This window comes from Pleurodeles waltl, chromosome 8 (assembly GCF_031143425.1).
Source record: "Pleurodeles waltl isolate 20211129_DDA chromosome 8, aPleWal1.hap1.20221129, whole genome shotgun sequence".
In the NCBI taxonomy this organism is placed as follows: domain Eukaryota; kingdom Metazoa; phylum Chordata; class Amphibia; order Caudata; family Salamandridae; genus Pleurodeles; species Pleurodeles waltl.
In genome coordinates, this window is record NC_090447.1 from 884,967,984 (window position 1) to 884,980,976 (window position 12,993).

Sequence of the window (12,993 nt, forward strand, 5' to 3'; positions counted from 1 at the left end):
GAGGATATTTAAAGTGAAACTACGTGCCAGTCTTGCTGGATTACACAGCAGAGATGCACATTCTTACTGGAGTTTTACACACACTTATAATATCTAATGGAAAGGCTGTACTGTAGGATGCCAATTATTTCCAGCACAATACAATTTAAATACATGTATGTGAATTGTACAAATATTTAAAAACATCCAAATACACCAATAGTTAAGCACAAATAAATCCATGTTTTGTAAGTATGAAATCTGATAAAAGCAAAGCTTTTTAATAGGATCAATACACTTGAGTGATGTGTAAATGATAATTAGTCACCGACAATCGATCTCCCCACGTTTTCATTTGTGTGCTATATACTTCTATCAATAAAAGTACCTCTGTGAAAATGTAGTGGCCATCTTAATGGAAGTTGTGCTGTCTGTAAATGACAATGTGCTACCATACTATGTTATATCAATACATCTGCAACAGTGTGCTCCAAAATGCACCACCATATGCATACCACACCCTTACTGCTCTTGCTGAATTGGCTGTGGCTCATTTGCTACAGTATTTATTTGTGTAACATTTGGCTTTTTCACAGGCCCTATGACTTCGATGCATTAACAGTGGTGGCCTCTCCCACTCTAAAAATTGGTCCAGCAGCACTGGTTGCTGGTGAACTCTGTGGGCCGGGATCTAAGAAAAGGGTGGCAAGAAGCCTCCTGGTTGAGATTACCATAGCATTTATTAGCCAAACCCAGAGATTTCGGTTTAAAACATTCAAGAATCACCACTCAGTCTGCCATCTTTTTCCAGGGTATAACAGCTGAAAGTAACCTAGTGGGTAATGCACTTGCTGGGCATAGCTGTGTGTAGTCAAGACACAGCTTTGACTCGTCACCAAACAGCAGAGAGGGGTAATATGTTTGCCGAAAAGTGGTTTTAACATGCAGGTCAAAGCGGAGTATTTTATACAAATAATCAACTTGGGTGCTCTTTTTGTGGCAGAGATGCTTGTTATTTGCAGGTGATACGTTAGAATCTTTGTAACAAAGCTCTCTGAATTGTGAACCAACATCTAGGGGCTGCAAGTAAGCTGCAGGGTTTAAGTTTAGAATCGTATTGTTTTTTCTTAAACTTTCCTTATTCCAAGGCTGCTAAATAGGGTTCCTTTGGGTACTAATAAATACGTGTCGCGTAGTGCTAAATCAATGGTTATTGGTGTAATCACTCGTGTGGACAGATGCATTAACCTAGCCCATGTATAGCTTGTGGAGAAGAAAAACACAAAAACTACCTACAAATAATACTATCTTTAACCACATATGAAGTGACTACAAGGAGAGTGTCTTTTTGTTGTCAAGACATCTAAGTGTAGGCTGTAACTAACTTCCACCCAGGATGAGACTAAAAAAAAGTGGTAATAGCTAAGCGAAGCATATCTGTTGGACCCAGATGGAACTACAGAAAATATAAGACCTAGCTCACCCCTAGCAGTTGCTGGTCTGAACACAAAGGGTGGATACCGCTGAGTATTCTGGTGTTGGTGAATTCCACTGGGTCATAATCAGTACATTTTAGTGAGGCCTGCCGTGATCTGCCTCACTAACAGCTGCAGGATCCTGCCTATACAAACACTGCATTTCATGTTCAAGTGAGGCATTTCTGTGACAAAAAGAGTTGTTAATCTTACAAAAGGGATTTCTTTCAATATAAAGATTTACATATATGCCAACATGTAGGAGCCCTTAAGAAGGAGTATTAGAAAAATATCAGGCAAAATTCATTCTCCCATTGACTTTTATTGGATAAAAAATGTAAGAGGGAGAAAGCTAAATATCGTCTTAATTTTTTGCTCACCAAAATCTGAGTCTCCTGCCCAAGCTGGCTGTGTTGTATTTGTGTATTTATAAACATAAACATTTGTCTAAAAGCGGCTATAGGCCTCAGGATTCTACAACCAGAATATTAAAGTTCACAGATATGTATACATTCGTTTTACCACGCACGCATTGAACAATTTGGCAAACCATTTTGGTGCACTCAGTAAGGGAATGTGACAATGGTTGGAAGGAACATTCAGTGTGGTTTACTGGCTATTTTGTAGATTCAAACACTCAAAAGATGATAGGAGGAATGCTTGCAACAAGTCTAACCACTGGTAATCGCTCAGGGTAGCATTTCAACCCATCATTCTTTTGCCCAGCAAGCCACCTAAGTTTGGACCCAGCTATTTACAAATTAAACTTGACCCTGTTCCAAAAGGAACAGTCCAGCCTGAGCTGCCAGGCCAGGTTCTCCCTGAAATGGAACACAAGCAACCCAAACCAATTTCACTCTGACTGGGGTTTGTCACTTGTAGCTTGGTTCCAGTGGCTCAGCGAGTATGGGAGCCACATCTGGACATACCCATTCCGTTTAGGGTGGAACATCAAACAAGCAAATGGCGATGAGAGGAATGGTTGTAACAAGTTTAACCACTGGCAATCGCCCAGGGTAGCATTTCAACCACTCCCTTTGCCCATCATGCCACCTCACTTGGACCGAGCCATATGCAAATCAGTTTTGACCCTGCTCCAATAGGAGCGGTCCAGCCCGAACCGCCCGGCTAGGTCCTCGTTTAACTGGAACACAAGCAACCCAAGGTTGGTTTCTCCCTGATTGGGGCTCATAATTCAGGTGTAACTTGCTTCCAGCAGAGTTTGTAGATTCAGCATGAGGAGTCTTATTATGAATCTTAATTTCATTATGTGATCAAACTGTAATCCTGGGCAAAATCACTTTATTGCCTGCACATTGGTTTACTTGTATGGTTGGATGGTAAAGACGCCATTTATTATGCTGTGTGAATGAACACCTGCAGTGCTAGAGGGCTGGGCAACATGTAACCCCTAAGTTTTCAGGCACTTGGCACACCCTACAGACTATGATTTAGAGGATAGGTCTATTAAAGACTACAGGAGGGACTTAGGTATGCGTGTAAGGGAGTTTTTAATAAAGGGGAGTCGCGTTAGGTCTGGCAAAAGGGGTAACAGCATTGGGAAGACCCGAAGTCTTAAGTCAGTTGGAGACGAACGAGTTACTTACCTTCGGTAACAACTTTTCTGGTGGATACATTAGCTACCTGTGGATTCCTCACCTAATGAATACTCCCATGGCGCCAGCATTCAACGGAAATCTTCTTCCCAGCTTCTGCACGTCGACGAGGACGTCACATTAGCCCACTCGACGCCGTCTGACGTCATACAGGCAATAAGAGGTCCTCGCCGACGTCAGTACCAACATTTTTTCCGTGCATGAGAACAATAACCCTATGCAATGAGAGATCAAGGCAACATCTGATAACATTGTAAAGTACACAACATTTCCATGAAAAGGCCATAGATTTAATAGGACTCTTGTTTCTTTCTAAAACAAAACATTTATATATATCAAATATGCATATACGCGAGGAAATATATATATATATACATGAACAAGTATCCATATATACAAAATCTATTACAGCCCCAAAGACCAAGAGGAGCACACTCAAGGATTACTTGGTTAGACCAGACAGGCAACGGGGAGGCGGGTGGGACCGTGAGGAATCCACAGGTAGCTAATGTATCCACCAGAAAAGTCGTTACCGAAGGTAAGTAACTCGTTCTTCTGATGGATACAACTACCTGTGGATTCCTCACCTAATGAATAGAGTCCCAAAGCAGTACCGCACTCGGTGGTGGGTACCTGTATGGTCAAACCAAGAAATCCTGCAGCACTGACCGTGCAAAATGGCCGTCCCTTCTGACCTCAGAGTCCAAGCAGTAGTGCTTCACAAAAGTGTGAAGGGACGACCAAGTTGCGGCCTTGCAGATGTCGACCACAGGAACACCCATAGCCAAAGCCGAAGTGGCCGACTTAGCCCTGGTGGAATGAGCTCTAATACCATCAGGAGGATCCTTCTTTGCTAAAGAGTAACAGATTTTAATGCAAAGAACAACCCACCTGGAGAGTGTTCTCTTGTGGACTGCCTTTCCTCTCCTCTTGCCCACGTATCCGATAAACAGCTGATCCTCCAGCCTGATATCCTTCATTCTGTCAATGTAGAAGCTTAACGCCCTCTTTGGGTCCAAGCGATGTAGTCTTTCTTCCTCCTTTGAAGGATGAGGCGGAGGATAGAACGTGGACAAAGTGATTGTCTGGGCCAAATGGAAGGGTGAAACAACCTTCGGAAGGAAAGCAGCCTTGGTCCTCAACACCACCTTATCCGCATAAAAAGTTGTATAAGGGGGTTTTACTGATAAAGCCTGCAAATCACTCACTCTCCTTGCAGATGTTATGGCCACCAGGAAAACTGTTTTAATAACTAAATACCTTAAGGAGCAGGAATGCATAGGCTCAAAAGGGGACCCCATAAGGAAAGTCAGGACCAAGGACAAATCCCATTGTGGCATAACGAATGGTTTTGGAGGATATTTATTTAGAAGACCCTTCAAGAATCTAAGAACAATAGGAGACTTAAACAGTGATGGTTGGTCTGGCAGACAAATGAAGGCTGACAAGGCAGACAAGTAACCTTTAATAGTAGCCACTGCACAACCTTTCTGCGCTAGAGACAAAGCAAAAGATAAAACATCTGACAAATGAGCACGTAAGGGATCAATCTGTCTCTCTCCACACCATACCACAAATTTAGACCACCTATTAGCGTAGATAGTTTTAGTGGAGTGTCGCCTGGCCGCTAAGATAACATCCACTACATCAGGCGGGAGAGAGAAGGAACTCAGGTTGCCCCGTTCAATCTCCAGGCATGAAGGCGCAGGCTCTGGAGGTGGGGGTGTAAAACCTGCCCCTGCGACTGCAAGAGGAGGTCTGCCCTGAGAGGGAGACGGAGCGGAGGGCACATAGAGAGTTGGAGAAGATCGGAATACCATACCCTCCTTGGCCAATCCGGAGCTATTAAGATTACTTGGGCCCGGTCTTGGCAAATTTTCCTCAATACTCGAGGAATCAAGGGTATGGGGGGGAAACGCGTAAAGCAACTGGTCGCACCAGGTCCTCTGAAACGCGTCCCCCAAAGCCCCCTGCACCGGACACTGGAGACTGCAGTATAACGGACAGTGCATGTTCTCCCGGGTGGCAAACAGATCTATCCGAGGAACCCCCCCACAACTGGAAGATTAGACGGACTTGATCTGGATGGAGACGCCACTCGTGGTCGGCCGAGAAATGGCGACTGAGATTGTCCGCACATACATTCAAGACTCCGGCCAGGTGATTTGCTACCAAGCAAATCTGATGGTCCTTTGCCCAGGACCATAGTCGAAGAGCTTCTCTGCAGAGAAGGTACGACCCCACTCCTCCCTGTTTGTTTATATACCACATCGCGGTAGTATTGTCCGTCAGGACCTGAACCGACTGACGGCGAAGGGAAGGGAGGAAGGCCTTAAGAGCCAGACGTACAGCCCGCAACTCCAACAGATTGATATGAAAAATCTGTTCCTCTGGAGACCAAAGCCCTTTGATCTCCAGATCCCCCAGATGAGCTCCCCACCCTAGAGTGGAAGCATCCGTTATGACCGTGGTCACCGGTGGTGACTGCGCGAACGGCTTTCCTTGAGAAAGATTGTCGCCTGCAATCCACCACTTCAAGTCCGCAGCAGCATCTCTGGAGATTTTGACAGAACTTTTGAGATCTCCTTTGTGTTGAGACCACTGCCTTCGGAGGCACCACTCATGTGCCAGCGAGCATGGGTGACCAACAGTATGCAGGAGGCAAACAGACCAAGCAGACGAAGGACCTTGAGGACTGGAATGACCACTCCATTTCGAAACATTGGAACCAACTCCTGAATATCTTGAATCCGCTGAGGCGGAGGAAAGGCTCGATCCAATGTTGTATCCAGTACTGCCCCTATGAACAGGAGACGTTGAGAGGGCTCTAGGTGAGATTTGGGCACGTTCACGGAAAAGCCCAGGTCGAACAACAACAGGGTTGTTGACTATAGATGATGCGACGCAAGCTCCGGGGACTTGGCTTTGATCAACCAGTCGTCCAGGTAAGGGAATACTGCTATCCCCTTTCTCCTGAGCTCTGCCGCAACCACCGACATCACCTTCGTGAAGACTCGAGGTGCTGAAGTAAGACCAAATGGGAGGACCGCAAACTGATAGTGCTGCGACCCTACCACAAACCAGAGATACTTCCTGTGCGACTTGAGTATCGGGATATGAAAATAAGCATCCTGCAAGTCGACAGACACCATCCAATCTCCATTGTTCAACGCCAAAAGCACCTGAGCTAGGGTCAGCATCTTGAACTTTTCCTGCTTGAGGAACCAATTCAAGATCCTCAGGTCCAGAATTGGTCTCAACCGACCATCCTTCTTGGGAATCAGGAAGTATCTCGAGTAACAACCTTGACCCCTTTCCTGCTCTGGGACCAACTCCACCGCGCCCTTTAATAGGAGGATTTGAACTTCCTGTTCTAGCAACAGGAGATGTTCTTTTGAACAATACGATGGGCGGGGCGGGATGGGGGGCGTAAACTCCCGAAAGGGAAGGGTGTAGCCTTTCCCCACAATGCTGATAACCCAAGTGTCCGATGTAATAGTCTGCCACTTGTGAAGAAAGTGTCGTAACCTTCCCCCTACAGGAGAGGAGTGAGTGGGGACTGGTGGAAGCCTAAGGCTGCTTCCCCTGCTGCACCCCTCCAGAGGACGAGGAAGAGGCAGAGTGCTGCTGAGAAGCTCCCCTGGTGCGGATCCTACCTCTCCCTCTAATCGATCTAAAGGTGAGAGAAGAGGCAGGTTGCTGGTATCTCCCCTGAAAGGAAGAGGAGGAAGAACCCCGTCCAAAACCACGAAACCTCCTAAAAAACCTAGAGGAGGCAGAAGAAGGGGCTTGCAGTCCCAGTGACTTGGCCGTGGCTCTGCTCTCTTTAAACCTTTCCAAGGCCGAATCCGCTTTGGCTCCAAACAGTTTGTCCCCATCAAACGGGAGGTCCAACAGGGTCGACTGCACGTCCGCAGAGAACCCTGAGTTGCGGAGCCAAGCCTGTCCCCTCGCCACCACAGCCGTGCCCATCGCCTAGCCACCGAGTCGGTCGTATCCAACCCAGACTGGATAATATGGGTGGCGGCAGCCTGGGCATCCGAAACAATGCTCAAAAGTCCTTGGGGAAGCTCCGTATACGAAGATGATATGTCATCCATAAGAGCATGGATGTATCTCCCCAAAATGCAAGTCGCGTTGGTGGCCTTCAACGCCATACTGCAGGCCAAAAAAATCTTTTTGGATTGTGCGTCCAACTTTTTGGAGTCCCTGTCCCCTGGTACCGTCGGGAAAGATCCAGGCGCTGATCTAGAAGAACAGGAGGCCTGCACCACCAAGCTCTCCGGCGTAGGATGTCTAGACAGGAAGCCAGGGTCAGATGGCGCAGCCCGATATCTCCTGGCCACAGCCCTATGAACAGCCGAGGAAGATACTGGCTTCTACCACACCTCTAACAACGGATCAAGCAAAGCCTCATTGAATGGCAAAAGAGGCTCCGCTGCAGTAGAAGCCGGATGTAGCACCTCAGTCAGCAAATTCTGTTTCGCCTCTGCCACCGGCAAAGGCAGTTCCAGAAAGTTAGCTGCCTTTCTTACCACAGCGTGAAAGGTAGCAGCCTCCTCCGTATACTCCCCTGGAGATGATAGGTCCCACTCAGGGGAAGTATCCAGCCCACTGGCTGTATCCAGACCATGAAGTCCATCACCAGAGTCCTCAATCTCTCCTTCCTCCAAGACTCGTTGGTATTCCTGCTCTTCCAAAAGACGGAGAGCACGCCTTCTAGAGTGCAGCCTTTCTTCGATACGCGGAGTCGACATGGCCTCCGCCGAATTCGAGGATCGGCGCCGATCTCTGGATCAATCCGACGCCATGTCCGGCGCCACAGGCAGCTTCGGCGCCGAAGTAGGAGCCGGACGAAGAGAGTCGCGTCTTGGAGCTTCTGATGGTCACGCCGGAGTCACAGGTCGAAATCCCAAAGTCGACGGGATGGAAACCTCCGGGCCAACATCGGAGCTGAGCCCACATCCCCTAAAGGGAGAAAGGGCATAAAGGGTGCCGGCCGTAAAGGCGCCGGAGCACCCAAGGAAAAAGCCAACGGCCCCGACGGACCAATTGGAGCACCTCCTGGAGCCATCTGCTGAAAGATGGTATACATCGCATTCAAAAATGCGGTATTATCGGCTCCAGGGGCAGGAAAAGCTGGATACTGGGGTGCCTGGATCGAAGGCGACCCCGACGCCAGCCTCGACGTCTGCGACGCCGGAGAAAACACCTGAGGCTGCGTCACCTCAATCACTGAAGTCTGTCCAGGCGAAGTCGGTGACGCCGGAGAAGGCAACGGCGTCGACGGATGTGTCGTGACCGTGGGACTGACCTCCCAAGTCTTTCGACGCCGAGCCGAAGGCGACCTCGAACGAGACTCCTTGCTGGAATGACGCCGTGAATCCCTACGGTGCCGGGAGTCTCGATGACGCCGATGAGACCTCGGCGAGGAGGACTTCTTATGATGCCTTTTTTCCTTCCTCTTCGACTTCGCCATGAAGAGTTTAGCCTCTCGTTCTTTTAGGGCTTTTGGATTCATGTGTTGACATGAATCACATGTTGCGATGTCGTGATCGGAGCTTAAGCACCATAAACAGTCGGAGTGAGGATCAGTAACAGACATCTTGCCCCCACACTCCCGACAGGGCTTGAAACCCGACTTTCTCCGAGACATAATAACCGCAGAGAAAATTCACACAGCAGAAAATATATACTGTAACCACGAAAGTAACAGTAGCTCCCTCGAAGATAACCGTTTCGAATGCACGGAAAAAAGGGAACTGACGTCGGCGACGTGCAGAAGCTGGGAAGAAGATTTCCGTCGAATGCTGGCGCCATGGGAGTATTCATTAGGTGAGGAATCCACAGGTAGTTGTATCCATCAGAACTAACCTGTTAGGATGGAGTCAGCAAGCTGTGTAGGGAACGTTTGGGGGCCACACAGGTTGTGGGTGGCAGACACATTATCTCAGATGGCATATTTAAATGTTTTAAATGACTAGTTATCTGAATCAAGGACTGACTAGGGTTTAAGTTGGAGCAATGGGCCCTTGAATGCACAAACACCAATCACATGCTCCATATGGTTACATCCCGAAGAGGGTTCCTCCTGTGACACAAATGGTGTTTTGATCACGGCAAAAAGCATTAAAAAATGCTTTTGGGTGGACAGGAGGTTTTAGAAGGGAGGCACTTCTATAGGCAGGAACTTCGGTTAGGCAAGTGGTGGGCTTAGAAGGTTTTAGGTGGTGAGACCACTGTTGCATATCAAAACTGGAAGACATGCTCACACACGGAATTATCACAAACTTTGCGTAACTAAAATCTGAATAGTAGATACAAGCGATTAAGTTCCATGGATACATTCAACTGCACCACTCCTTTGACCCAAGTCAAAAAAAGCATTCCAGGAATTCAGCACGCTAGAGCGAGAACTGGCAATAGATGCGGGTTCACAGCAAGGCCTGCCAAGTCTATACATCACAAATTTTAGATAGCCATGATCTGTTCACAATGCTGAAGACCAAGTAGGAGGCTTACCTGGGAACACCAATTGAGGAAGAGTGGAGAGAGGCACAATTGATACCCAGAATAATAGCTGTCTCTGCAAGGTTTCCTTGGTCTAAATACCTGCACCAAATTTACTACACAAGAGCATCTTAATCACCAGAACTTGGATGTTTCTCTGAATTCTGTCCAAGGTGTGTTCATGAAAGGAACACTTTATCCATAGGTAGAGAGGATTGGATTGCCTTCTGAAATTTAAGACTGATGATGTTAAATCCTCACAAGATGTAGTGGGTTGGAAGAGAACAACAACTCCCAAAATCACTCCCCTTGGATTTATGGAAAATTTAAACACTGCCTATACTATGAAGACACTGAGCAATTTTGGTTTACTCATGCCAAAATGAATATTGTTCAAAACTGGAAAAAACATACTCCATAAACTAACGGCTCAGGAGGATGAGCAGATACATGTTGCCACAGGCCCATGAATATGATGCTCAATGCTGAATAAATAAGCCTAAATAAGCATGAAAGAATTTGGGGTCCATACAACGCTGGCTTTACTGCAACCATACCATCACTCTTAATGACAATGGATATAAATTTGACTGTTTACTATTAGCCTCTACCGAGGCCCACCTTCTTTAAGAGCATGGTGAAGCAGTACTGAAAGGGGAGACGGAGTGTGTGGGATGCTGCTCGGCAATACTACCTGTGGGTGGAAACAACATACCCAATTTTAAAAGGTTCAGCTCTGCACCTAGTTAAAAGTATGGCTGGAGAGCGCAGTGCAGTAGGCACATAACTTTTAGGACTTACGCTAGCCCCTATTTTGCACAGCTTGAACTGCACTTCCCATGATCTCAGATCAGGCCATGAGAGACAAGACTTGTGAACAATCTCAGTCAAGTGCAATCCATGGCCATCAACGCCACGCAAAATTAATTGAGACAGCTGTGATCCAATTCCCATGCCATTGTTAAATTACACTTACAATAAATGTTTTCCTCGTGTATTATTGTATTGATGCATAAAAATGCATTTCCCTTAATGCCTCTTCTATGCAAGGGAAACTGTATAAAGAAACGTCTTTTCTGGCATCTAAACCGGTGACCAAAATAATTCTCTCCAAGAGAGATCTCGGCAAACTGCAGGTAGGCCCCTCTCAGGTAGAACAGGGACAGGCTAGCATTGTAACTAATTTTGCCAAATAACGACTAATTTGATTTTTTTTACCCAAAGTGGCCTCAATGTTTTACCATCATTTTACATAACACTGGTGCTTTGTGATTTTTAGCATTATTTTCATTTCAGTCTCTATAAATTCATATCTCTGGTTCCCTTTTTTAAATTTTTGTCATTTCGGTCTAATTAGTCTTATTATTTTAAAATTGGTTGTGTTCTATTATGTTTTGTGTTTTCTACAGTATATGCATTGCTTAAATACTTTGCATATTGCCTTTAATTTAAGCCCGACAGCACTGTGTTTTGTTACCAGGGATTAAGCACGGGTTTAATTGATTTTATGCCTATGCCATCAGGTGATGGCCTTGTCCTTTGAAGCATGCACTTCTTCACCCTAAATAATAATCCACTTTCTTACTGTCACATTCTTCTTGAACACTTAAAGGCGGGCACAAGTTGGGATACAAGTTTAAAATATTCTAGTCCACATGGCCAGGTCAACTGGAACCAAATGTGAAGCATAGGAAAAAGGACGTGCTGGCGTGGGTGGTGGTGGAATAGGTACGCCTTAGACAAGTTAGAACAGATAATAAATCTGCAAAAGACACACAAACCTGGGGCACACTAATAACTAACTTTGAAGAAAGAGATAGTCCATCATTGAGTGACACAACAGATGAGTCATAGGAGAACAAGAGGGCACATTACTACCCATGTGGGAATGGAAGTAAAGTAACGACTTTAGAAGTATATGTATAAAGTCTGAAAATATATATGTAGTCTCACAGTGAGGATAATAGTGATAAATATGTTGATTGATTGACTGTGGCAGTGATCTCCATTGTTAATTTTGGTATATGTTCATTAAGTGCCGTGTTCGGCTTGAAGTATACTTCAAACCTACTAATAAAAACAGATTCTATAAAACAAAAATATTCTTGTCAATTTCACAGAAGACCACATCTATTACAAAACAAAAGAATTCAGCTGTACAGGCACCAAATGTAGTAGAGTTTGGATGGTCCTTTCTATAGAAACAGCCCAATTTCTTTTGTAAAAAAAAAAAAAACCTTTTAGAAGTTCAGAAACTCGAAGAAGAGATAAAGAACAGTGAGATCCTAACAAAAAGTAAGGAACTCTTAGTAAGGATAAAGAAACATATTGAAGAATTAAAGGAATTCACACTAGATCAGAAGTTTACTAAACTATTGAAGGATAAAAAAAAAAAACTTCAAGCTAGAGGTGATCTCCTCCTACTTGAAAGAAGATTTCTAATGAACACTTGAATCTACTAGGTCAGTCACAGATTTTAGATGTCAATCTAGACAAGAATAATTACCTTTCCTAGAGACCTTGTCATCAGATTCAAACAACGATCAAGGCCCAGAAAAAGGAACATTAAGCACTGAGTGCAACTGATGCAGTATTCTATAGCCTTTTCTAGAGAGAGGCAGGAGGAAGATGATGAGGCAAACAACCATGGGAAATAAGGACACAACTCCAGTTCACAATATTCTCAACTCAGTTCTATTCAATAACCAAATGTCACTACTATCAAAATGGCTCTCTTTAGTCCCCTTTGGACTCATAGGTTTTCGTTTAGTTAGACTAAAACTATTGGCTTCTTTCAAGAATTGTCAAGACAAAAAGTTTAATACACATGTGAAAGGGGCAGGCCTGTGTAAGAAGTCCACCTTTGTACCAGTGATACCTGATTACATTTTAACATTTCGAAAAAACTTTGATCTCTTCTCTAGTTGGTTAATAGTGAATAAAGTACTACAAACCCAACATTTTAAGATCACAGACAGAAGACTTGTTGGGACTCAAAGGGAACAAAGATTTAGTTAAAAAAATGCAGAGCATAAGTAGTTGTCAACCAGGAGGACTACACCACAGAAGGGCTCAACAGGTTTCTGACCAAAATCATCACAGAAAATTGAAGATAGACTAAAATAGGCAACTAATGGAAGACATTGCTCATCAATTAGAGCATGGACGTTCAGAAGGTTGGACTGGTCAAAACTAATTGGAGTTTTTGCTAAATAAAATACTCCAATTTGATATCTACTTCCTAAACTCAAAAACAGCTCACAAGACCTCAATGAACACCCGTTGTTACTGGGTATGAATCTATTTTAGAACCATTATCCAACAATGTGGATTTCTTTTTAAGCCTGTTTGAACTTACCATATTTTGCTGCGTATTCCAACATATTTTTGCACTGACTGTTTTTGTTGGCCGT

General features: G+C 45.0%; 1 protein-coding gene across 3 annotated transcripts in view; it reads right to left on the reverse strand.

Annotated features, from left to right (window-relative positions):
* The window catches only part of TEX30 (testis expressed 30), a 231,270-nt gene that overhangs the window by 185,102 nt on the left and 33,175 nt on the right, over nt 1-12,993 (reverse strand). The gene's annotated exons all lie outside the window — the stretch shown is intronic.